Genomic DNA, 27,235 nt, shown 5'->3' with positions numbered 1-27,235 from the left:
GGTAAATGCTGATTTAAAAATCCGCTTTCAAACAGTCGAAAACCGACTCTCAGTCACGCGAGCGTTACGGTGACCATAGAATCTTCCGCGCATCACTGGCATGCACTTTCTGTTATGGGCCTAGCAGACGACGCGCGTGCGTCTCGATCAAATAGCCGCGAACGACACATGCCTTTCAAATGGCCTGGGTGCCCAGAACAACAAGCGCTTCTTGATTCCCGTTTACAAGTTTTCATTATACTGTCACGTGGTCGTGACGTCGAAGAAGGCAGCAGTCAGCACGTCCGAGATGAAACTCTTTATTTGGCCGAACTTGTGGCCGAGAAACTGAAAGCAATACACTGATAGCGGCGAACAGAGCTTCGAGCGTCGATCAACTGACAAGCAGTCAAGCGCGTCGGCTTTTTACAGGAGCCATCGAACTTTCCAGCAATATCGCTGGTGGCGGCGTTATCTCTAGACAAAGCTGGAACATTCGCGTGCGGGGCGCAATCTTAACAAAACGATCTACTACAATCGAGAAGCTTCTCGAACACTGCTTTGCGGACAGCCTCGAGCGTTGATAACCGTCCTTGCTGGTCAAACCCAAAAAACATCAAATTAAACAAGTGGGCGTGGCATTGCCCCCTTCTCAAAAAGCATCGTCCCGATGCTTGTGAAAGAACAAAGAAGAGAAAAAAAAACAAGTGCATACATATATAAATCACAATAACAAAGGTAAAAGTAGAGTCCCCAGGTTCGCTAACGTGCAAAAAATGGCTTAAGGCGCACGACATGGACGACTTCAGGTCGTGCGCGGCGTCGCTGGGAGTTCGTAATGCCGTCCGCGATGACCTCGTAGTGAAGAGCGCCGAGACGTCGAAGAACCTTGTAGGGTCCGAAGTATCGCCGAAGGAGTTTTCCGCTAAGCCCACGTCGGCGTATCGGCGTCCAGACCCAGACACGGTCGCCGGGCTGGTATTCCACGAAGCGTCGTCGAAGATTGTAGCGATGGCTGTAGGTGTGCTGCTGGGTCTTGATGTGCAGGCGGGCGAGCTGTATAAGAATATTCTTGAAGGCGTAACGCCCAACGACCAAGTCGTCCGGTAGGGTCCTTCAGTGAGGACAACCAGCAGAGCGCGTGGTGGTCCGTTACGACTGAAAAGGGTCGGCCGTATAAGTATGGGCGGAATTTCGCAACCGCCCAAACGAGGGCCAGATATTTTTGGCTAAGGTGGACAGAGCCATTAACAGCCAGCTTTGTGGCGTGACCCATAAAATCATTAGGTACGTGGATGACTACCTCATTTTCGTTCATGCGCCAAATTTCGCCCTAAAGGTAGTTGAGGTGCTTAAGGTGTTCAACGAGCATGGCCAAGGTTTGTGTTTCTCAGTTGAGACACCAAAAGACAATGTAATTCAGTTCCTAGACTTGCGCATAACGTTGGGGGGCTCGCATGTATGCTGGCAATACATGCCTCGTTCTGCGAAAGCCCTTCTCAGCTTTAATTCCTCCCATTCAAAGCTTATCAAGCAAGGTATCGCTTTTTCCTGCATACACTGAGCATTGAAGAAATCCTGTGAACATATGATAGCACAGAGTGTGAATGGGCAGGTTAGCAAGCTTCGGAAAGCTGGGTACCCAGAAGCTGTCATTACTGCTGTCAGCTTCAAATGTTTAAAGGTCGTAAAAGCAGGAGCAGTGCGTGCACCAAAGGCACGTACGTTAGGCAAAAAATTGGGGGACGCTTAGGCTTCGCCTTTAAGAGTTGAACGCGATAGCGATATCCTGTCCCTAGTGCGCACTTCGAACACTACGAGTGTTTAACAGAATGCGTGCACTAAGGTGTGTGCCTTATGTAATGGGTAGCATGCTTTAAACCAGGAGCAATTATGCGCGAGAAACTTTTTCGAAGTTGCGATGCACCCACTACGTGGTCTTAAGGGAATACGCGCAGTAATGTGTGTGCCTTTTGTAATGAATGGCTGTCTTTAAACCACCAAGTCGTTATGATATTGACATGGTGTGACGCTCGATGGCAATGTACGCTTGTACCACGCAATATTACAGCGATATTACATCTCGTACTGTGACACCTGTATACAGGACGCGTATTTTTGGGAAGCATGAAAGTTCCTTTCAGTGCGGCACCAAGCAGAGGCGTGGCTGTGTGGTAGAACACCTGCTTGCCACGCAGACGGCCTGGGTTCGATTCTCACTCGGACCCAACATTTTATTATTTTATTTGCAGCTTTTTCGATTTTTCGGTCACGGACAAGATGATGATTTTTCGCTCACAACCAACGGTACCGACGCCGACGGCGGAATTTCTGCGATACGAGCTCTTTAACGCTATCGCGTTAAAAACATTTCGCGGTCATACCATACATCCACGGGCTATCTCATCGCGTGAAAAAGGTGGCGTCGCGTCATGATGTTGACATTGTTTTCGCCGCAAAAAACAAGGTGGGTGCCATTTGTCCAAGATTGCAGAGGCGCATGTGCAGTAAGGAGGACCCCAAAAAGGCTAGTTGTACCATTAAGCACGGTATGCGTTTTGTTTCTTGCACCTGCAATGTTGTTTATTGCATTCCTTTTTCATGCGGACGTAAATACATTGGCCAGACGGGCAGGTGTTTGAACATTAGGCTCAGAGAGCATTTCAGCTCTCTCAAAGGTTCACCATACTCGCATCTCGCGATGCATTGTCGGCAGTGCGGCTGCCAGCCGCTTTTAACTGACACAACAGTGGTGTACCGAAACCGTAATAAGGTGTCCAGAGAGATCGTGGAAGCGTTTTTGATTCAAAAGAACGATCTCGATTGTGTCAGCCAGCCTTCCTTGAGCCTACACCCTTGTGAGTTAGCGTTCCTTACAACTAACCTAGCACCTACGCTTTCCGCGCGATAAAATGTCTCTAGTTTGAGCACGTGTACTTGAATCGCTCGCGTTCAATTTTTAGCTTATCTTGGCTCCGTTATATATTTTTTGCTTGTATCATTTTTGGTGTAAGAGCAGATCAAGATGTTGTCATACTATTCATTGTGGATTACGATGTACGTTCTTGGGTGACGATGTGCTGTTTTGATCTCTGCTGGTTTGTAAATAGGCGTGGATTCTGAGAATACATTTCAGTTTGAAGTTAGCGCTCGTCTCGTGTTTATGTTGCTTCCTTGTGTCCCCGTAATTTTCGCGCTACATGCTCTACGATCCCGCGACCTTCGGGTCAGCAGTCGAGCGCCATAACCACTAGACCACCGTGGCGGGGCTCACCTTCCGTTTTTAAATATCTGAAAGCTCTACATATATACATTTGCTTACTTTTATTCCTACTACTTTATTATCGCTTTCATGGTTCAGTGGAACTGTAGAGGGCTCATACACAATTTAGGTGACGTGAAGGACATCATAAACAAGTATTCACCAACAGCTTTCTGCCTTCAAGACACAAATCTAGGTGCGAAACATACCCAAGTCCATAAGGGCTTTACAGTAGTCCGAAAAGATCGCGAATGCTGCAGCCGACTGTCGGGAGGAGTAGCCATCGCTGTCCAGGGTGGCATCCCTACCCGAAATGTCGAACTGAGCACATCCTTTGAGGCAGTAGCCGTCACCATTGTATCCTACAAAACCATTACCATATGTTCGCTTTACATTCCACCCCATGTGAATTTGAGCTGTAAGAACTTAGACAATCTAGTAGAAAAGTTGCCGAAGCCATTTATTTTAGTACGAAATTTTAATGCTCACTCCACGCTTTGGGGTAGTAGAAAACCGACCAAAGAGGGCAGCTCATTGAAGATTTCATTCTATCGAATGACGTTCGCCTTTTAAACTCTGGTGCTTTCACTTACTTTTAGTCAACTTCGCGTACTTTTAGCTGTTTAGACCTTGCACCCTGTTCACCATGCCTTTTTAGTGATCTTAAATGGGAAGTCCTTAACACGTCATATGGTAGTGATCACGTACCCGCCATCATAAAACTTACACCATCATACCCAACCTTAGCGGAACGACCACGTCGGTGGATTTTACACCGTGCGGACTGGCCAACCTTTACAAAAAACGCAAATCTCGAAAATGCCTTCGCACCAGAATTATCCATAAACGAGCTTAACAAAAAGTTTCTAGAAGTCATAATCTCAGCGGCAGAGAAAGCAATACCGCGAACTTCCGGGACTCTGCGTAAAAGGATGAATCCATGGTGGACAGATGAATGCACAAAAGCAAAAAAAAAACAGCAAAACAAAGCCTGGGGACTTCTCCGAAGGTACCCTACATACGAGAACCTCATCCACTTCAAAGAGGTGAAAGCCAAAGCGCGTTACATTAGAAGGCAGGTGGAAAAGTGTTCCTGGCAAAAATACATTACATCCTTTAATAGCTCCATCCCATCTAAATATCTTTGGGACAAAGTCAGGAAATTCAGAGGAGACTATTCGTCATACCCTATACCGATACTTACAAGTCCACACGCACAAACAACAGTACAAGAACAGGCAAATATTTTAGGCGAACACTTCTACAACATCTCAAGCTCAGAAAATTACACAGATCGATTTATCAGGTACAAAGAATCCGCAGAAAACCAGAGACTGCCCTTCACGACCACTTCAGACGAAGCTTATAACAATCCTCTGACATTACAGGAATTAAACCGAGTACTCTCCGCCGGCAAAAAAACGGCACCGGGTCCGGACTGTGTTCACTACACAATGCTTGCACACTTATCTGAAGCCTCTACAGTAGCACTCCTTCAGTTTTTTTAACAAAATATGGGAAACTGGTATAATGCCAGAAGATTCGAAAAATGCCATAGTGGTGCCATTCCTAAAACCTGGCAAGCCTCCAACCTCCACTGTAGCCACAGCCCCATTGCGTTAACGAGCTGTCTGGCCAAAACGTATGAGAGTATTATAAACATCAGACTCACGTTCATCCTTTATTCGAAACGGCTTGTAGACCCACACCAATGTGGCTACAAAAAGGGTTGTGCTACCACCGACCATCTCGTCAGGCTAGAGCAGGAAATACGCGACGCCTTTCTGTACAAACAATACTGTCTCGCTGTGTTCTTTGACTTGGAAAAGGCGTATGACACGACGTGGCGATTTGGCATCCTCCGAGACCTTGCTGATTTAGGAATTCGTGGCAGAATGTTGAACTGTGTGAGTGATTTTCTATCGAATAGAACATTCCAGGTACGTCTGGTCACCGTACTGTCCCGCGTTTTTGTGCAAGAAAACGGAGTTCCTCAAGGTTGCGTACTCAGCACAACTCTTTTCATTATCAAAATGAACTCGATTAACAAGGTCATACCACAGACAGTCATGCACTCCATCTACGTTGATTACTTACAAATTGCCTGTCGCGCCTCGAACTTATCAACAAGTGAATGGCAACTCCAACTTACAATTAATAAGCTGACGAAATGGGCCGACCTAAATGGGTTCCGATTCACCACGCAAAAAACTGTCGCTGTTCTGTTTACCCAAAAGAGAGGCCTACACCCAGACCCAGTCTTGAATCTAAACAACGTCACATTTCCGGTAAAACCACATGAATTTTTAGGAATTACATTCGACCAAAAGCTAAATTTTCTTCCGCACATAGCTAATTTAAAAACTAAGGCAAACAAGGCTCTCAACCTCCTGAAAGTATTACCGCACAAACATTGGGGTTCCGACCGACTATGTATGCTGCGAATCTACCGCTCTGTCGTGCGCAGCACGACAGAGCGGTAGCCTGTCGCTGGTTGTGGTAGCCAACACAACCAGCCTATGGTTGTGTTGTTTACGGCTAAGCACGAGAGTCCTACATCAAACGTCTTGATCCTGTACACCATCTCGGCCCACGTCTGTCCAGCGGTGCTTACAGGACATCACCGGTACAGAGTCTGTATGTATATTGCAACGAACCTCCTTTATGTCAACGAAGAGCACTATTAACCCTGTTATATGTTCTCAGAATCAAGTCATCACCCGAACACATATGTCACGATATTCTTTCGAAATGTACCTCACGCACACATTACCTGAAGAAACCACACTTAATCACGCCACTCATCTTACGTTTTGAGGAATTCCGCCAATCCAATTTCGTCCCTGAAAAGGTATTGAGCGTTGCCCAAAATCACCCAGACTACCCCCATGATTTGACTTCACGCAACTCTGTGATTTGTCACTCACCCACCTGAAGAAAAGAAACACGCCACCAGAACACATAATACAAGATTTCCGTGCACTACAACTTAAGTACAGCGATTACGCGGAATATTATACAGACAGCTCCAAAACGAAAAACCATGTGGGCGTTGGGATCGTGACAGGGGAAAGTGCAATTAGCATCAGGCTACCTGAATGCATGTCCATTTTTACAGCTGAAGTCTATGCCTTGAGAGATGCAGTGCGAGACCTAATCTCAAAGAAACACAAGAAGGCAGTCCTTTACATAGATTCGCTAAGCGCATTAAAAGCTCTTGACTTCAGATCTGAGTGTGAACCACTAATAGGTGACATTCTAAATATGGTAATACGTAATAACGAAGCTCAGATTCGGTTCTGCTGGGTACCAAGCCACGTTGGCATACCTGGCACCGAGAAGGCTGATAAATGGGCTTCTCTGGCAGCTCACAGAACAGTCACCAAAGCAAAAGTTCCCCTCAAAGATAGCCGGCGAGTAACAAAACTGGCCCTCTTAACAAAGTGGCAGCAACATTGGGACACATGCAAAAGTAATAAGCTCCGTTTGGTAAAACCAGCGCTAGGAGAATGGAAAACCTGCCGTCACCAAAAACGGTTTATAGAAGTCGTGTTATGCAGACTACGAATCGGACATACTCACCTGACACACAATTTCTTACTTGCAAACGAGCCCCAACCAACTTGTGAATATTGTCAAGAGCCGTTAACAGTTATACACATACTAATCTCATGCCTTCACACTGAGACGCAAAGACAAAAACACTTCAGTGCACTGTAGAAAAAACACGTACCGTTACGTCCATCCCTCCTTCTAGGAGATGACTCACTTTTGCCGTTTTCTGATGTGCTCAATTTTCTGAAAGAATGGTTTTTTAAGTAAATTGTAGCACCATATTCCTGTCATAGTTATGTAGTTCTATAATCACGGCCACCTTGTCACTCATTGTCAGGAGACACATTTCACATCACACTCATGATTTTATTATTCATATATGTTTTACCCGCCTTTTGCGCGTGGAATTTTAGGGCCCCTCTACAGCCACCTCACATAACCATCGCTCACACCCGCTGTAATGTCATCATGAACATCTAGCTCAAGATCACTGTTAAGAGTCATCTCTCAAAACCTTGTGGCTGGCGCATCATAGCCTGAGTTGCTTTTGCGCCAAAAAACCCGACTTAACTAACTAATCGAAGCAGTAGTGTAGGAAACACAAAAGTGCGTGGTGTGGTTGAAGTCACATGAAATGTTTTGATTGTTCGCCGCTAATAAAGCCGTCAGAATAATATCGGTGTGCGTGCGCAAAAGCCGCACCAGCGCAGAGGCCCATTGCAAAGCAGACTAGAATTTCATTTTAGAGTAACAGAGTGCTGAGCTAGTTGGTAAGTATTAATTCTAAAAAGACAGGGCGTGCGAACACGGACACTAGAAAGAAGTCAGGACAAGACAAACGCCGTGGTGTCCCTGATTTTGTTCTTGTGTCCGCGTTTGCACGCCCAGTCTTTTAAATGCGAATGCATTTCTTAGTCGGGCTATGTCAGGCGTCGGTGTCCGTGCGCCGGCAGGTGTTGTCTCTTCGCTCTCACTCCCTCTCCCATAGCAACAGCTGCGGGCGCGCTGCCTCGCCCCTAGCAACCGGAGCAGGTGGTGCGGGCGGAGTAGCGGAGAGTGAGTGGAGAGCAGGACCGCGCTCTGGCGTGTGAGGGCGCTCGCATCGCGGGAGCTCGGGGAGCTCCCGCGTGTGTGGAGAGGGTGAAGGAGAGGGTAGGTGCAGTGGTTCGCCGCACCTTTTCTCGCCGTTCGCTCTCTCTCCTCCCTTCGCCCCACTCTCCCGTCCGCTGGAGTGAAGCGCGCGCCTCACTCTCGACCGTTCGCTGGCTGGGCGCCTGTCAAGGCGATGGCAGAAGTCGGTGAAGGCGAATGTCTGACGGCGTCATTAATTTACGCCATTAAAATTACTACGCCGTGTACTCTCGGCGCAAGAAATGCATTCGCATTTCCTCACGATTCCCTTCGGGAGGTGGGGGCATTTTTAGATGCGAAGTATCTTATGGCGGAGTTCATCCGGTGGTGGTGGTGGTGTGCGGCGCGACCATCCCTACTGCGCATGCGCATACCCTCTCCACACACCTCTCTCCACTCCCCCTCGCCATTCCTCCTCTTCCATTTACCACTCTCCACTCACCATGTCCCCTTTCCCCTCTCCACTTCCCTTCTCCCCTCCCCCTTTCCACACTTCCTCTGAAACGCGGGCTAGACATGCCGAAATTCTCTCCTGCGGAACGCCGCGATGAGCACCTGCGCATGCGCGTCCCCTCCCCCTCTCTCTCCTCTCCTACGCTGCCGCCCTCTCGCGTGCCTGTCGACCGCGTTCCCCGCTCGCCCTGTGAGAATTCACGGCCAGGCTAGAGGGAAGACAAGACGCGCGTAGCGTTTCTCTTCGCGTTCCACGACGCGAGGTCGGTAGCATGCCCAACGAACGCCAACAGAACGCGATCGTGCAAGTGCTCCGGCTTCGCATCGCCTCATGTTCCCCTTTAGCGGGAATGGTGTAATTTTTTTAGAATAGAATTTGATTCTACTCCGTTAACTCATCAACGCCATATACAGCTTCAGTCAATGGAAAGGCAGGGTTTTCCTTGATTTATACAGTTGCGATGCATACGGTGGCTGTATCGCACAATTAACATTAACTTTTAACAAGCATTGTAAAGTTAGATTTTCTTTTGTTTCCTTTCTCATAGATGTATTTCCAGCAGCGTGCTAGACTCAGATGAGAACTTGGTACTTATTTTACATTGCTCAACATCTGTAAAACAAATTTAGTCCAACTATTTAGCATATATTTTGTGCGACACTAAATGCCAACTTAAAAATGAAGACCCTGCGTTCGCCATTGTTCCCCTTATAGAATTGAATTTGCAGTTTTGTTCGTTGACTGACAGTAATGGACTGTTTTTGCCATCTTTATAAAGTAAAAGCTCGTTAATGCGAAACTTGTTAATTCTGAAAATACGATAATTAAGACGTGTTCTCTGGTCCCGGGAATCATGTGTATTGTTTAATGGCATAAAACTCTCGTTTATTCGATCATGTATGCCTGCAACCCCATTAATTCAGACGAACCTCGGAACGCGCCGATCGCGAAGCGCCGCAAATATGCGACGCAAAGGAGCGAAAACGGCGCTCGCGAACGGCCGCTGGCTTTCAGAAAGGCCTTGTCGTCATCTGCAATCTCGTTGTTATACGTAATAAGGAATGGGTTCAGACCATGTTTCGGATTAAGACTCCAGGTTCTTGAGCCACGTTCACATTGTGAACGAATTCGCAAATTACGAAAAATGGGGCCTTTGAACCACTCTTATGCAAAATAACATGATTTTACGCATTCCTCAAGAAAATGAAAGTGAAATGATGTAATAGACATTTTTTTTATTACCAGGTGGACGAACGAAGTTACGCTGGAAAGGGCGCCACATGCTCGCAACACTCAGTGCTTAGTGCAAGATTTGCCAATTTTCGTTCACACGACCTTGCCTGATATCAAAGGGCTCACGCTTGCTTAAAAACGAAATCCCACAGTTTGGCAGTGCGATCTCGCTTGCCAGGAACCTTGTGCCTAAGAGCTAGGTCTCTTAACTATTATGGTGTTTGCAAACCTCTGTGGTATGAATACACATGAAGCATATATATGAGGCCCTCATAATGAAAGAGACAAAGTGCAATTGGAGTTACGTTGAGGCACTTTCTTACAAACGGAGCGGCTGTGCTTATGTTGTGTTAGGAATCGCATGTGTGCAGTCTTTGTGCAATGTCCTCCCACGTTGCAGTGAGCTTTTTAATGCCGCAAATGCGGCATTAAAAAGTTCACTGCATGGATGGCACATGTGTAGAACGAAATGTCTGTAAGTATCGAAAAACAATGGAAGAAGGAAGCCATAGTCCGGTGCCGAAGATGGTGGCGATCTATACAGGCGCTGCTACCTGCTACGAGGAAACAAATACAAAGCATTCAGTATTGACTCTCAAAACGTGCATCCATGACGTGAGTGTGTTAGGATCTGCTACTGCAGTTCGCGCCAAGTACAAGTTCTAAGCACTGCATCTTCTTTTAAAGCATGTCTTGACAAAATGTCAGGTTACAAATAATGGATTAGAAAAGATAATTTAAATAGTCACAGTTACTGAGTAACATGTAATCTGACAGTTACAAAATTGGAAAAAATGTAGCAGGTTGGAAGTAACGTATTACGTGTAATCAATTACGTACACTTTTTTTTGTAGTGCCTAGGGAAATTCTGAGCGGAAATGCCTAAAAGCAAGGTATTGGTGTGGATCACGTTGCCAAGTAGTCGCGCCACGCCGTCATGACGCTTGGAAGAAACTCGTGCTGATGCGACCACTAGCTTATCATGTACAGCAGCCAATAGCAGCTGCACATTCCCCTGCTTGCTTGAAGAGTGTCCTCTTAGCATAATCACGGCTTCACTTACGAGATGTGCGGAACTTGAAAACCTATGTTAGCCCCTCTAATCGCAAGTAAATCACACTTTGGCCGTGCTGAAAGTGCGGGAAAAAGCATGCGGGCTCAAAAATAAAAAACGAAAATGGCACCAGTCAGTTGGTACAGTGCGGCAGCATCACTTGCATGATATTTGAGTGGTTCTAACAGCTGCTCACTGTTGCAATAGCCTGTTATATATTTGATGTGAAGTGTAGTTCTGCAATGAATTTATGCACTGATAACTAGAGAACAGGGAGTTCATTACGTTCCATGCAAACTGTGGCGTGAATTTGAACAATCATTGTATGAAACTGTTGCATGCATTGAAATTATGACCCTACAAAGGACAAAACTCATCTTAGAACAAACAGTATAGCTTGTACAAGCACTTCATGTAGTCCAACGTTGAAACATTGCAAAATGCAGGGGCCGCATCAGACAGTCCAGCCTGATGCCCAGCTGCGGCAGTGTCTCTCTGGCCAAAGACAAGTGCAGCTTGCTCTGGACGATCGGTGAGCACCTGTGGTCAAAGTCGCAGCAATGATCGGGACCTATGTGGTTTCAGTCATGGCTATCATGCTCACTGATAGGTCACTGGTTGGTACCTCTAGGAAATTTACATCAACGGGTGACGTTAGTGAGAGGGCTGAAAAATTACGAAAGGAAACATTTTTATACTAAACTTAAAGAAATGCTTCCATTAATGCGGATCAGAAGTGATAATAATTGTTTAGGTTTTACATCCCAAAACCATGATATCATGAGGGACGCCGCAGTGGAGAGCTCTGGAAATGTTGACCACCTGGTGTTCTTTAATGTGCACCTAAATCTAAGATGACGGGTCTCAAGAATTTCACCTTCATCAAGATGGTACTCATCAGATGTAATGCCAGAGTGTGTGGCTCCTTAACATAACTTTGAAGATTATTTGGTGCCATAACTGCCTGCAGTCTGCTGAAAAATCTTAGAGATAGTTTGCTGGTATTTTTGCGATATCAGCCTAAACCGCGTGCACCTGTCATTGGTCTTGGTGATATATAAAGGCTGCTAATGAGATAAATAAGAGAGAGAGAGAGACTCTTTATTGGAAAAACAGAGATTTTTGCCGGCGTCAGTATATAACCGCTGGCATGCTACTCTGTGTAGGGATGGGGAAGGGGGTTGACAGACTAAAGAAGAGAGAGAAGGAAATAATAATATAAAGAAAGAATATAAAAAAATGAAATGCGCAAGTGAACCTGATAGAAATGTTTACAACGAGTGTGTCGGTAAGTGAAGCCTTTGCTGTATGAAATAATCGGGGGGGGGGGGGGGGGTGCAATCATTAAAGCTTTCCTACTAGGCCAATGTTTGACAAGTAATTAAACAGGGACTGTAAAACCCGTCGCTGTTTAGAAGGGCCGGGCACTGGGCCTAATATGTTGGGCAACGTTAATTGATCGTGACAAATCATGTCCATTTGTCTCTCAAACACTGCTCTCTCATCGCGGTACGCGGAGCAGTCCAGTAATATGTGCTCTACTGTCTCTATGCTGCCACAGTTATCACAGCAGGGACTAGTGGTGCGCCCTATGCGGTACAAATAACTGTTCGTGTATGCCACGTCAGTCGAAGACGATGGTACAGTGTCTCAAGTTGGCGAGGAAGTGTTGGGGAAATTTCGCTCTCACTTCTGGGTCAATGCAACGAAGACAGTTATCTTGTTGAGCGGCAGATTCCAGAGGCGGTCATTTTCTTGATAGGCATATTTTTTTGCGATGTTCGAGGCGTCGACTTTAGTAAAAAAATATTCTTCTGAATTTCCGGTACTGGAGTCCATTTCGGGCTGCTTCGTCCGCTTTTTCGTTTCCTGAAATACCAGCATGGCCAGGTATCCATTGGAACTTAATGTAATGTCCATCAATCTTAGCCTTGTGATGAAGATAGGCGATATCAGATGCTACACTTGGGTGATTACCATGCTTGTGCCTGTTCCATATACTTTGCAGGGCTGCTTTAGAATCTGTAAATATCACCCATGTTTTTGGCAGTTGCTGTCGTAGTATAAACTTAAGAGCCTCTTCAATGCCATATAGCTCAGCTGACGTAGAAGATGTCGCTCTCTCAAGACGATACGAGAGGGATTTTCCTGTTGAGGGCACAAAAACTCCATATGACGATCGACGTTGCCTTGTAGAACCATCTGTGAATATGTGCGTTTCGGCTGCGTATTCTTTATACATAAATAAATAAGATAAATAAGAGAATTACCAGCCCTACATTACCAGGATTGATTCAGCAGTAGAGGCTGCTCATTTATGCCGGTCTAGTTAAGTGAAATTTCTTTACACTTGGCTCTCAAGTGTAAAGTGGATGCCTAAAGTTTTTAGATGAATGATTGAAGCAGCATATGAATAAAATTATTTGTTTTTAAAAGCTTCCCCTGTGAAACTTTGCTGGCCAGGTGTGCATTAGTTTTTGCCTGTATCGGCCAAAGGCAGTCGGGATTAACCGGAAGAAAGTGAATCCGTTCTTGAAAACCGATTATCTGGATATCCAGGTTTCAAGAAACAGATATTAAAGATTCCCGGTTTATATAAGCTCTCAACCAGATTTCCGAATATTTGGACACGAATATTTGGTGTCGCTAATCGCTTATTTGAATTTTCGGTTCTCTTGCATGTATGCCAATGCCACATGTGCAGCTCTACAATTCATCTTCAATAAATATGTTTTTAATCAGATGGCTCGAATTGTTGCCATTAGCTTGTGTCTGGTTTTGTGCATTATGTTTCCAATATGAGTTATTTTTCAAAAAGCACAACGTGATCTTTTTTCAAAAAGGATCTGTGAATTGTGAGGCAACTGTTTATTTCCGTATCAAGGAGAGAATACTGCTATTAATTGAGTTAGTGCTCCTGCGCATCTTATTCCGTATCATCAACACTAAAATGACTAGGCAAGCCCTCAAGGCAAAACATTTTGGCATTCAGTTTGAATACTCCGCTTCTGGTACTTCTTTATTTCTGGAACTAAAGAGTTCTGGAACTTCTGGAACTTCTTTAGTTCCAAAGAACTCATTTGTGAACCTTGTTTCAGTCCTTTTCACAATTAATCCAGAATCGAGTGTGTAATAATTGTTTTCGATATAATGTCTGATGCATGCAGACAGGAATGGAAGCAGTTTAAACACATTATTTTTGCACCTTTTGCAAAAATTGCCATCAACTTGGTCTACACCATTTTATCGTCACAGACGACGAAAACCACTCATTGAGTGTCTTTTGAACACTACAAGTGGTCACGAAAATTCGGAATCCAGCTTGAACGCATGAGCACATGACAGTATGACAATGTAACAAGTTCACCCATGTGGTTTGGCCAGTAGACACAGTTTTTTATGGCAAGAAATCTGACGAGATGGCTACTTCTTCCACATACATCGAGGTCCTACTTTAGCGTCCGTGACACTTATAAAAAGCATGTTTGTCATGCATTTGTATCTCCCTCTCTTGGCGATGCACAAAACTGGAGAGCGCGCGACCTCAAGGGAATAAAGTAAAGACGGCGCTTGGGCAGTGGAAGCCATGGCTCGTGTCCCGTGCTGGCGTCGATTCTGGTTCAGCCGTCTTGTTTATTCGCTCCTGTGGCATAAGCTTACGAATAGTGACCAAGGACGAAGACAATGAATGATTTGAACGCACCCTCTACTGAACAAGCCTTACGTCTGCAGGAAGTCTCGACGGTACAACTCTGTCTCCCACCCTTCTGGCCCCAGAACCCAGGCAGCACGCCGCCATTGGGCCGATCTTGGCCCAACGTCGGCAAATGACGGCAGCAATATTGGCTCCACATCGGCAGGTCACACTCGCGCTACTTTCACCCGCATCGGCCCGGCGTCGGCTAGCTGCCGTTGGGCCGATGTGGGCTTGCCGGCTTCGGGCCGATGCGGGCTTGCCGGCTTCGGGCCGACGTAGGCTAGCCATCGTCGGTCCGAGACGGGCCTGCCGTTATTCAGCCGATGATGGCAAGCCGTCTTTGGGCCTATGTATGCTAGCCAATGCTGGCGTGGTGTCGGCCCCGCCGACGTCGGGTAGCCGCCGGCGTGACCGTTTACACCCGTTATGTTTTAGCAGTTGTGGCTTACCGTGCGTTAAGTACTGTACCGTCGTAGTCTGCACGTAGCTAGTTTATATGGGGACACCAGCGGTAGTTGCTCGATGCGTAAAGTAACTTGATCAGGTAGGCTGATACATGTGTTATAAAGTAAAATGGCTGCGTGCCGACCACAGCAGTTCGTTATTACTGTGGTTACTGTACTGTAAGTCAGCAGCGCTAAAATAGACTATTCGCGGCCCAACGGCATTCATCGACTACCATTGGTGCCATATTCGAAAAATGCTTCCTAATTAGAACGACTGCTCCACTGATGTCTTAGTGTGCGATTGAGACCCACAATTCTGTCGAACCGTGCAAGGCCGAGAACGAAAGTCAATATTGTCTCTAACACAACTAAATTGATGAAAGGCCTGCTGCAACATTTACGCATGCGTCTGAGAAATTAAGGAGCAACACATTTGCAAGGTGATAAACACAAATTTATTCACAGATATGAACACACGCCAGCTCTTCCGGAATAATTATGCCATAAAGGAATATCTAAACATCTACAGATACCGTAGCCAACATCTAAAACAACCCCACAGCCACCGTATTCCTCAAAAAAAGCAAGACAATCCTAATCGAGAATGGGGTGAGGCAAAATCATAGGCGTGAGCACGGTTATCCTTCAGGGGGGGGGAAGGTTTATCGCGGCGCCCCCCCTCCCTATTAAGTCAATGTGTTTGGCAGACCTTGCGCCCGCCTCTTCTTAGGTGACTACGGGGGCCGGCCACCCCCCTGCCCCACTGTGCGCACGCCTATGCGAAGAGTTACAATCTCTTCAACGTTATGCGCGGCACATTCACTATAAATATTGAAATAACTAGAACGGGCAAAAATAGGAATAAGGATTAACGAAGAATATCTTAGCTACTTGCGTTTTGCGGACGATATCGCGCTTTTCAGTAACGACGGTGCCGAATCACGAAAAAAATTCTGGAGATGTAAACGAAGGCAGCATTAAAGTAGGATTAAAGACGGGCCCGAAGAAAAGAAAGATAATGTTAGGCGGCTTGCCGAAAAAGCGAGATTAAGGTGGCGACTAGACTAGAAGATTGTGTATACGCGTGAGCTAATTACGAGCAGAGGAGCAACCCCCCCCCCCCCCCCACGTTTATTAAATTCACCAAGGAACGGTAGGCATTCGCAACACATGACTGGCAATTAATTAGGGTTATCCTCTAAGCGAAATTGCAATTTTTTCAGTGATAACCTAAGGGACAAAAGATGGATAACTGCTGCACGCGACGCGAAAAACATTGCGAGCGGTTACCACAAGATCCCATGAACTCTACGTCTAAACAAGATAGACACGCACGCATTCCTAATCTAAAGGTAAGATTGTAACAGAAAGGAATCGTGCATAAAAGCCACTCATGTGTGCCTGTTGGAGCGCTAAAAACACGAGCGAATAAAAAAATGCAAGCGCACCATATCAGAATACACAAAACACGATGGTCAATAGAAAATACGCGATAAGAAGAGAACAAAATCTGATGACACGTAACAGTAGTGAACACGTGGCTTATATGAGGTGAGCGAGTTCAGCATGCAAGCAGGGGGCCACTGGTTTCTCGCTGCGGTGATCTCTGCCGAAAACAATGCCGGAATCCTGCCGCGTATCCGTCTCGATTTTGACTTTCCACCACACATGTCCACACACCGCACTTCTTGAAGAATTCTGCTGGTCGGAGTGAAAAAACCTGCTCCCGCAGCTACGATTGTCCCTCCGTCGGGACGGCCACCCTACCCTGCCTGGTCGAGCGAGTTTCGCGACAATGACGCTGAACGAGGGGCAGGGAGGGAGGGGAAGGGGGGTTAGAGGTTGAAGAAGACGAAAAAAAAAATCGAATTCTCCTATCTTGAAAGCACGGTTGCCGTTTGAGAAAGGCGTTCGTCGAATTTTCAATGTGTAAAGGTGTTTATTGACGGCGGGATCGACGGCGACGATGCGCAGCGACGACAGTAACGACAGAGCGCAGACTCGCAGACTCTCACGAGCAAGAGCACGAGGGGCGTGCTCTCCGAGAAGAGGCGAAGAGGGCGACCCACTAGAAGGCGCTCAAGAGGACGGCCTATTACAGCGTTCCATTGCTTCTGTACAATTACCCCGGGTACGCAAAGGGAGCCGCCCGGCGACCTAACAGCTGGTCACTATGAGCGGGTCATGGTAGGGCTTGAGGCGCTCCACGTTCACAATGTGGCGCCCTCGACGGCGCATGTCCGAAGATCGCTCAATGGGTTCAATCAGGTAGTTGACCGGGGACGTGCGTTCGACGACACGGTAGGGGCCTTCGTATTTGGGCAGCAGTTTGGAAGAGAGGCCAGTTGCAGCGGTCGGGACCGAGAGCCACACGAGCGCTCCAGGGAGGAACGTGGACTCAGAAGTGGTGGTGCCACCGCGAATGCTCTTCTGCCGCTCGTGTTCGTGCGTTGTAAGGTCTTCGCAAGCTCGCGACATTCTTCAGCAAGCCTGGCTGTGTCCGAAATAGGCGCACATTCAGATCGATCCGGCCTGTAGGTAAGGATGGTGTCGATTGTGTGCGACGGGTGCCTGCCGTACAATAAGAAAAATGGCGAGAAACCAGTAGTGCTCTGAGAGGCGGTATTGTAGGCGTACGTGACGAAGGGCAGAATGGCATCCCAATTTGTGTGGTCGGCTGCGACGTACATTGAGAGCATGTCGCCGAGCGTGCGGTTAAAGCGTTCGGTGAGGCCATTCGTCTGCGGGTGGTAAGCAGTAGTTTTGTGTGAACGACGTTGCACTCCTTGAGAATGGCTCGACGACTTCCGACAAGAAGACACGGCCTCGATCACTGAGCAGCTCCTGGGGCGGACCGTGACGCAGCATGAATCGGTGGAGCAGGAAGGAGGCCACACCGCGCGCTGTAGCCGCTGGGAGGGCGGCGGTTTCGGCGTATCGCGTTAGATGGTCAACAGCGACGATGGCCCAGCGGTTACCAGCCGAAGTCAGAGGAAGTGGTCCATACAAATCGATGCCCACGCGCCCAAACGGACGGTTAGAGCAAGGTAATGGTTGTAGACCTGCTGGCGACACGTACGTTGCAGGTTTTCGGCGTTGGCAATCGAGGCAGGAGCGAACGAACTTCTGCACGTAGCGGTACATCCCTCGCCAGAAGTATCGTTGTCGAATGCGGTGGTAAGTTTTGGATACCCCAGAGTGCGCGCATTGCGGGTCAGAGTGGAAGGCCTCGCATATTTCAGAACGCAGACTGCGGGTATCACTAGTAGCCACTGGCGGCCGTCGGCGTTATAATTGCGTCGGTGCAGTAGGTCGTCACGAATGGCGAAATGGTGGGCTTGACGACGCAACGCGCGAGTGGATGGTGTTGCCGACGGATCCGTCAGCAAGTCGATCAGCGAGGTGATCCATTTATTCTTGCGCTGTTCGGTAGCAATGGTGTGAACGTCGATTGAAGCAACAGCTATGTGAGATACTGAGCAGGGGTATTGTCGTCAGGCAAGGGAGAGCGCGAGAGGGCGTCGGCGTCAGCATGCTGGCGTCCGTTGCGGTACAGCACGCGGATGTCGTAGTCTTGCAGTCGAAGTGCCCAGCGGGCGAGACGGCCTGAGGGATCCTTCAATGACGACAGCCAGCATAGTGCATGATGGTCGGTGACGACATCAAATGGGCGACCATACAAATAAGGTCGAAACTTTGTAAGGACCCAGATGATCGCCAGGCACTCTTTTTCCGTGACTGTGTAATTGGTCTCGGCTCTGGTAAGCGTACGGCTTGCGTATGCCACGACATATTCGGGGAACCCTGGTTTGCGCTGCGCAAGAACAGCGCCGAGGCCTACACCGCTGGCGTCCGTGTGTACCTCCGTTGGGGCCGTAGGATCGTAGTGGCGTAGTATGGGAGGAGACGTCAACAAATGGGAGGAGACGTCAACAAACGACGGAGCTTTGCGAACGCGTCGTCACACTCGGACGACCATGAATTTAGGGGTCCGTTACTTCCAAGGAGCTTCGTCAACGGCGATATGATGGTGGCGAAGTTCCGTATGAAGCGTCGAAAGTACGAACAAAGTCCTACGAAACTGCGCAGTTCTTTGACGGACGTAGGTTTGGGAAATTCGGCCACGGCCCGAAGCTTGACTGGATCGGGAAGGATTCCGTCCTTGGACACGACGTAGCCGAGGATTGTCAGCTGCCGCGCTGCAAATCGGCACTTTTTCAGATTCAGTTGGAGGCCTGCGTTGCGCAAACGCGTCAAAACATGCCGCAGACGTTGGAGATGCGTGGACAAGTCCGGAGCGAAAACGACGACGTCGTCCAGGTAACACAAGCACGTGTGCCATTTCAAGTGCGCAAAACGGTGTTCATCATGCGCTCGAAGGTTGCGGGCGCATTACACAGACCAAACGGCATGACGTTAAACTCGTACGAGCCGTTGGGCGTGACAAAGGCTGTCTTCGGTCGAGCGTCATCCGCCATGGGTACTTGCCAGTACCCCGAGCGCAAATCAAGAGATGAAAAGAATTCGGCTCCTTGCAGACTGTCAATCGCGTCATCGATTCGCGGCAGCGGGTAAACATCCCTGCGAGTGATCTTGTTGAGCCGTCGGTAGTCCACACAGAACCGCACGGAACCGTCCTTCTTCGCAACGAGAACAACGGGAGACGCCCATGGGCTGTCCGAGGGCCGAATAACGTCGCGTCGAAGCATATCGTCGAGTTGTTCATTAATGACCCGGCGTTCTGCTGGAGACACGCGATATGGACGTTGCCTCAGGGGTGGTTGGGCGCCAGTGTCGATGCGATGGGTAACAGCGGAAGTGCGGCCGAGAGAAGTTTGTCCGACATCGAAAGAAAAACGAAATTCTTCCAGCAGGCACAGAAGTTGGGAACGCTGGACCGATGTGAGGTTGTCAGCAATGGAGGACCTAAACACATCAGCAGGTGACGAATCGGACGTGGAAACAGCACTGAGCGTACGGGAGCTGGCGCAGTGCGTGTTACCCTGTGCGTCTATAACTTGAGCGTCTTCGAGGGGTTCCGCTCTGCCGAGACATTCCCCTCGCACCAACGTAACAATGAACGGGGATGGGTTGGTCACAAAAATATCCATGTCGCCCTGAGTGATTTCCACGGTCGCAAATGGCACCAGCAAGCCTTTCCTAGTGAAAACGCGGTCACATGGAGAAAGGAGTGCAACGGCGTCGCAGAAACCGGTGCAATAGACTGACACAGCCGTTGACGAATTTGCAGGAACTGTGATGTCGTCTTTGACGAATACCTTGGTCGCAGCCGATGAACTGTCTGCCGGCGTCAAATCTGAGAATGGTGAAAGCTCTATTTCGGCTGGCGCGCAATGAATGACGGCGTCGTGGCGGGAGAGAAAATCCCATCCCAGGATGACGTCGTGAGAGCATTAGGAAATTATGATGAATTCGAAGGCGTACAGAGCGTCCTGAATGATGACACGGGCTGTGCATACCGCCGTCGGGTGAATACATTGGGCGCTGGCTGTACGGAGGGAAAGACCGGAAAGTGGCGTCGTCACTTTTCGTAGCAGGCGGCTTGGTTTAGCGTCCATAACGGATACGGCGGCTCCAGTGTCGATAAGGGCAGATGCGCGAACACCGTCCACAAAAACGTCTATTACGTTCGATGGACTTCGCTGAGGGCTTTCGCAGTTCGATGGCGTCGCAGCCCTTGCCTCGGGGACTGCGACGACTAGTTTTCCTGGTCGCGTGCGACCGGACGGGGGCGCATCGGCGACAGTGAGCGACGTCGGGGAGACGGAGAGCGCCGAGTAGATGGAGCTTGGCGTGACGTCGGTGACAGAGGCGTAGGTGGGGCGTAAAATGTGCGGTTCGTCTGGCTGGTGGCGGGCGACACGACTTGAGGCGGCTGGACGCGATTGCAACAACGCGCCACGTGGCCGGCGTAACCGCATGCGAAGCATATGGGGCGGTTGTCAGGTGTGTGCCATCGGTTTGCTGGAGCAGGGCCCGCCCATGGCGCAGGACGTGATTGACGGGGTAGCGACTGATATGACTGCATCGTGGGCTGCGGTCGTGGCCTCTGCCTTACGTCGGCGTAGGTAGCCGGCACAGCCGCTTCGAAAGACTGATGTCTAGCGGCGGCTTCGGCGTAACTATGTGGGGCTGCCGTAGGTATTACTGGGGACGTCCTTGCGACAACTTGGGCGTAACTCAGTGGTGCAGGAGCGGGATGGTGCTGGTGGTACTCAGGCATGACCTCCGCGATTTCCTGCTCAATCGCTCGACGGAGGGGAGGGAGAAGAATGGTTGACGGCTGGTGAACGTACTGAGCTTGAGAAAAGTCCAGCAGAGAGAACTGGCGCGCGATTTCCTCGCGCAGGAATGACTTCACCTCTGCGAGCAAGGCGGAGTGGTCGGATATGGTCGACAAGCCAGCGAGCTCGGCGTCGCGGGATGGAGAGCGACCGGTCATCGACCGCTGCCGGCGCAGCTCCTCGTAGCTCTGGCAGAGCGTGATGACCTCGGCCACTGTGCTGGGGTTTTTGGCGAGCAGCATCGTAAAGGCATCGTCGTCGATGCCTTTCATAATGTGCCTCATCTTGTCAGATTCCGACATGGTGGCGTCGGCTTTCTTACACGTATCGAGGACGTCTTCAGTGTAGCTGGTAAAGGTTTCGCCGGCCTGCTGAGCTTGTTCTCGCAAACGCTGTTCGGCCTGCAGCTTACGAACGGCAGGGCGGCCAAACACGTTGATGATGGCGGTCTTGAAAGCGGACCACGTGGCGGACCAAGCGGACCATGCGTGGTTGTTGTACCACATGCCGGCCACACCCGCGAGGTAGAAAACCAAGTTGCTCAGCTTGCCTGCTTCGTCCCATTTATTGGGGACACTCACCCGTTCGTAAATCGTGAGCCAGTCCTCCACGTCGGTGCCATCCGCGCCGGTGAAGACAGGAGGGTCGCGGATACGGGGGACACCGGGACAAGCGGTCGGAGCAGGAGGCGGCGTTTGCTGAGCGGCGTCTTGCGGCATGGTAGATGGCACGGTACGGGATCGAAGCTCCAGGGGCATCAGATGGAGACCGAAGTTGTGGGGACGGTACAGCACTCTCCACCACTTTGTAAAGGCGTTTATTGACGGCGGGATCGACGGCGACGATGCGCAGCGACGACAGTAACGACAGAGCGCAGACTCGCAGACTCTCACGAGCAAGAGCACGAGGGGCGTGCTCTCTGAGAAGAGGCGAAGAGGGCGACCCACTAGAAGGCGCTCAAGAGGACGGCCCATTACAGCGTTCCATTGATTCTATACAAATGCATCACTTGTTGCCACATGTCGCTACATGAAAACTTTGCGTACACCACGTTGGAGCCGCATTTTTCGTCGTATTTCACGTGCCATAATAATAATTTTATGCGACTGTTTCTGAAAGCACGTGGAAAGCAATCGTTGAGCGAGATTTTTACTTGAAAAAGATATGTATGTCACAAAATGGACGGCAAGGAAGTGCAAATGCGAACTGACAAACACGTGGCAAACACGTGTTTGTCAGTTCGTTAAAGGGGTGGTGCCATCAAATTTCGAGGTTATAACAAGCCTGTTGTGGGTTTCCTCTGTATGCAAGGACATTCCACACGAAGGGTCTAACACAGTAAACGTTTGGAACATATTTTAATTCACTTCCAAAGTGTACCTCAATGCCCATTCTCCTGATCGAAACCGATCGCTAGCGCGCCAACTCTGACGTAGATCTGTAGGATGGGCAACGAAAGTTGTAGTGACGTCACACCAAATCTGTTGTAGTAACGTGAATGACCTCCGGACCTCCGCCACTTCCGCAACGTACGTACCGGCTGTAGTGAACTAGAATATATTGCCACGCCCGCTTCTTCTTTTATTTTGATGTGTTCGAGTTTGACCAGCAAGGACGGTTATCAACGCTCGACGCTGGCCGCGAAGCAGTGTTCGAGAAGCTTCACGATTTTAGTAGATCGTTTTGGGAAGATTGCGTGCCGCACGCGAATGTTCCAGCTTTGTCGAGAGATAACGCCGCCACCAGCGATATTGCTGGAAAGTTCCATAGCGCCTGTATAAAAGCCTACGCGCTTGACCGCTTGTCAGTTGATCGACGGACGACGCCCTGTTCGCCGCTATCATTGTACAGCGTGTATTGCTGTAGTTCTAGTTCTCAGTTTCTCGGCCACAAGTTCGGCCAAATAAACAGTTTCATCTCGGACGTGCTGGCTGTTGTCTTCGTCGACGTCACGACCACGTGACAATATTCTAGTTCACTATAGTACCGGCAAAGCATCGGTTGCTACATCACTCGCCAAGTTTCGATCGCTTCCTGGCTAAGTGCGTCACAGCCTTGTGTGGTCACGTGACCACGCCTCCTACACTTCTACGTCACTGCCCAACCTCGGCGCCCAGAAACCGAAACCGAAAGTTGTCCACACCAAAAGGCGATATTAAATTATTTAGCGAGAATACATGAATCTTGGTGTGTGCATCATGCTTCCTTGAGCTATAGGAAACGGTTACTGCAAAGAACGCGCAAGCTACAAATTTGGTGGCACCACCCCTTTAAAGATGGTCAGCGGGCTAGTTGATTTGGAAACATTCAAACGACAAAACGTGTCTTCACTTCACCCGGTCTTTTTTGCACCATACCTATTTTTCTCAAGTAATGAACCAACTAGCTCAGCAACACGCCTTGCTGAGCTTTTTACTATTTCATAAAGTAAAATTATGTGACATCACTGAAGCAAATGCGCTTGTTACGCTTGACCCAAACACGCGCGTGAGTAAATTGTGTAAACACAGAGATCGGAACTGTCCGTGTAGTACATGAGCGCTCGCGCCACACATTCAGCGGCTGAAATGATATAGCGCTATAAATATGATGACAGGCTCGATTTATGCACAGAATTAGTATTCACATAAACTTCTTCCGCTAAAAGCATTCGTGCGGGAATGTTTGGGTGAATTATGATGCTGGATACATTAGTGAAGTCGGCCGACCAGTGGCAAAACATTTACAAAACAGAAGTACTTCGAATTTGGCCCATGAAGATAATGGTATGTGTTATAACGTTTCAACATTTTTGATAGCGTTGAACAACTGGTCAACGTAGTGGCCATCTAATTTGAGTCAGTTATTCTTCTAAAGACCACCTTTTTTGGTAGAAAAGTGACTGTGCTAGTGATAGTTGTTAGTCATTGTCATAGCAGAAACTAATAAGAGAATGCAAGCAACTAAGTCGGCGATACTCCGCGCCCCGAGTCGTACGTGCGGCATTACCACGGTACAATATTTGAACTTTGTTATTTGTGCTAGTACAGCAATCCATGCAGCGGCATTCTGCAGCTTAAGCTACAAATATTCAAGCGCCTAATGCTCTATTGCATTACGATTGTATCCTAGGCGGGTGAGCTGCCGGGCTTCTTCGGCGGGCTGAAGGTAGAGCTCAACGTCGAGGTTATTCTCATCACTGACGGCCGGCAACACGGCGTCCAGCGTCGTTGAGGGGCTTCCGTGAACTAGTTTGAACGGCGTCATATATGCGCCGTTTCTTACACTGCCGTGTTAACTTCATGTTATGTGCGGAAGATATTATGGCGTCCCATGTCACGTGTTCGACGTACAGTACATTGCCAGCATGTCGGCAAGGGTTTCATTTCGCCGCTCGGTGAGGCCATTCGCCTGCGGGTGATGTCCGTCGGTGACTTGTGTGGCTCTATTTCAAGATGGTTTGCGTTAGCTCTGCCGTAAAAGCCCTACCTCTGTCGGTGACGAGGACTTTTGGAGCGCCGCGACGCAGGAGGACGTTCTCAACAGGACATGTATAACTGTCTGAAGGGAGACAAGAAAGTTCCAACATCGTCGATAAGCCATCGGCTCCGCCGATGTCAGCTGAAGCCCGGCAGAATTGGCAGAATGACGGCATGCTCGGCCCAATGTTTCCGGTGAAAACCATCGGCTCGGCCGATGTCGGTGAAAGTACGGCAAAACGGCGGCTAAGTCGGCCCAATGTTGCCGGTGATAGCTATCGGCTAAGCCGATATCGGCGGAAGAACAGCAAAGCGCCGGCATACTCGACCCAATGTTGCCGGTGAAGGAAATCGGCTAAGCCGATATCGGCGGAAAGAAGGTAGAACGCCGGAAATCTCGGCCCAATGTTGCCGGTGAGAGCCCAACATCGGCTGAAAGACGGCAAAGTCGGCCCAATTTTGCCGACAAAAGTCAACGGCTTCGCCGATACCGGCACCAGGCTGGCAATGCTGGCCCGAGGTGGGGCCGCGCATAGCCGCCCTAAAACCAATATCGGCCCGACGTTGTGTGCTGCCTGGGAACCTGCAAGTTTGGCACCTGTACCGCATTATGTCGGTGTCACGAGTAAGAAGTGTATGCCAGAAGAAAGACGAAGACGAAGCTGGCCAGGTGTTCCAGGAAGTCGCCAAGCAGAGGAGTAGTAGCTCTTCACAGAAGGTTGCGTTTATTGAAAAAAGCACAGAGAATCCTCGAGAGTTGTTGTTAGGAGTGTGTGAGAGGTTGATTGGCTTGGGCGAATGCCCGCGTGTTAGGCATGTGGAACGGAACAAAAGGAAACTGCCCCTAAGCCACGCCGAAATGGTCATAGATATCCAGACGACAAGAGTGTTGTGCAGATGCTCAGGTGTACACCTGCGAAGACGCAAATAGAACAGTCGTTTGTATGAGGCGCTCTATGATATCGAAGACCAAGAATAAAGGCTGTGACTGTACTGGGCGTGCGCAACGACGCGCAGTAAGAAAACGCGGAAGACAGTCGTGTAAGACTCGCAAAGTGAGAAAGAGGGGATTTAAGCGTGAATTTTTGTTTTTTTTGTTGGTTGGCATCCACTAAACAGGAGAAAGGAATTGTAACGAAGCAAAAAGTGTTGCGCATGGAGCATTTGTTTTGAGTAATGCTAGAGTCTGTGAACGATGAACGTGTTATGAACGATGTGAAAGTGAGTGCGGTGTCTCATGAAAGTGCGTGGGGGTGATCAGTGAGGAATGTGCCCACAAAGAAACATAACGCAAGCGGACAGAAGTTGGCACTTGCGGAGCAAGATCATGACCGTCAAGGAGCAGATTTTTGGGAATGAAATCTTCGAATGGGGGCGTATGTCACGTGTAAGAAGTATATGCCAGAAGAAAGACGACGACGACGAAGCTGGCCAGGTGTTTGAGTCGGCACGAGCGCGTGCTTGGAAGCTAATCGCGAGGGCGAGACACGTGGAGTGAGCCGAAAAGGAGGGAGAAGACGAGTGAGCTGGCATTGTCTGGGAGGACTCAGCAGCATAAGGTTCCTTCGCGAGCCGACGCACTGGCGACGGCAGCGACGGGCGTTCGGGTCTACGGCCGGTGATGCGGGCGTCCCGAGGTGCGGCCAGCGAACTCGACGGCGTTCGAGCAAGGCTCCTCGGAGCAAGCCCCCTTCTGGAGGTAGCCGCCGAAGGCAGTCCCCGGAAAGCCACGTCAACGGTGGAACGCCATGCCGGGCGAAGGAGCCGACCATGACGTTAGGCCTAACAGGTCTAAAGGCTGCACGCGTCAGCGATACGACGACCTGCACGGACAGGTGGCGGACCACGCATCGGACAGTAGACTGGATCCAGAGATCAGCGAGGGACACAAGAAATGACCGAACGAGGGCGACTACTGACCGGAGATTGGCGAGGAACTGCATCCGAACAAGCAAGAAAGAATTGCCTTGCACATTAGCGGTTGTAGAGTTGCTGGACAAGGAGTAGCTAGGACAGTTTAGTTGTATTGTTAGTTGATAGTTGGAGTTTGTTTGCGGGACTATTTTTATACATTTGTACATTTCCCGAGTGCAGTGCCTTTTGTTTGATAAATGTGTTGTTCTGATAATGTGGGTTTGACTGCAGTGGCGTAAATCCCATGGGGGTCTGGGGTCCTGACTCTTCGCTTGTGTTCAGAATGGGGGGGGGGCATCCCTTGCAAATGTAGCCCTTGAGTTTATCTTTCAAACATCATGTGTTTGAATTAAGGAAAGAGATGAGTTTTAAGGGCTTGGTTTCCTTGTTAGAAACAATATCAATGAGAACTAACAGACAATATGGATTGTTTGACAGTTACGTATAGTGCATTCAACTTTCTTTAATGCCCATTTATATTTTTCTGGTACTTGTAATTCAGTACCACTCAGCTGTGTGAGACTATTGACTCGCAACTGGCGCTCGACCGGTTTCAGAGAAGACTCAATAGAACAATCCAATTACAAGAGCTGGGAAACCCATGCTTATCATTTAATTTTATTTCATATCTGAATTTTTGTATAAATCAAAACAACACCTATATTTATAAAAGCAATATGGCCGCCATGGCAAGATTGTGTCCCGCCTTGTGATTTTTCTGGATTTACGCCACTGCTTGACTGAGTC

Source organism: Rhipicephalus sanguineus, chromosome 11 (genome assembly GCF_013339695.2).
Source record: "Rhipicephalus sanguineus isolate Rsan-2018 chromosome 11, BIME_Rsan_1.4, whole genome shotgun sequence".
Classification (NCBI taxonomy): domain Eukaryota; kingdom Metazoa; phylum Arthropoda; class Arachnida; order Ixodida; family Ixodidae; genus Rhipicephalus; species Rhipicephalus sanguineus.
This window is presented reverse-complemented; position numbering follows the sequence as displayed.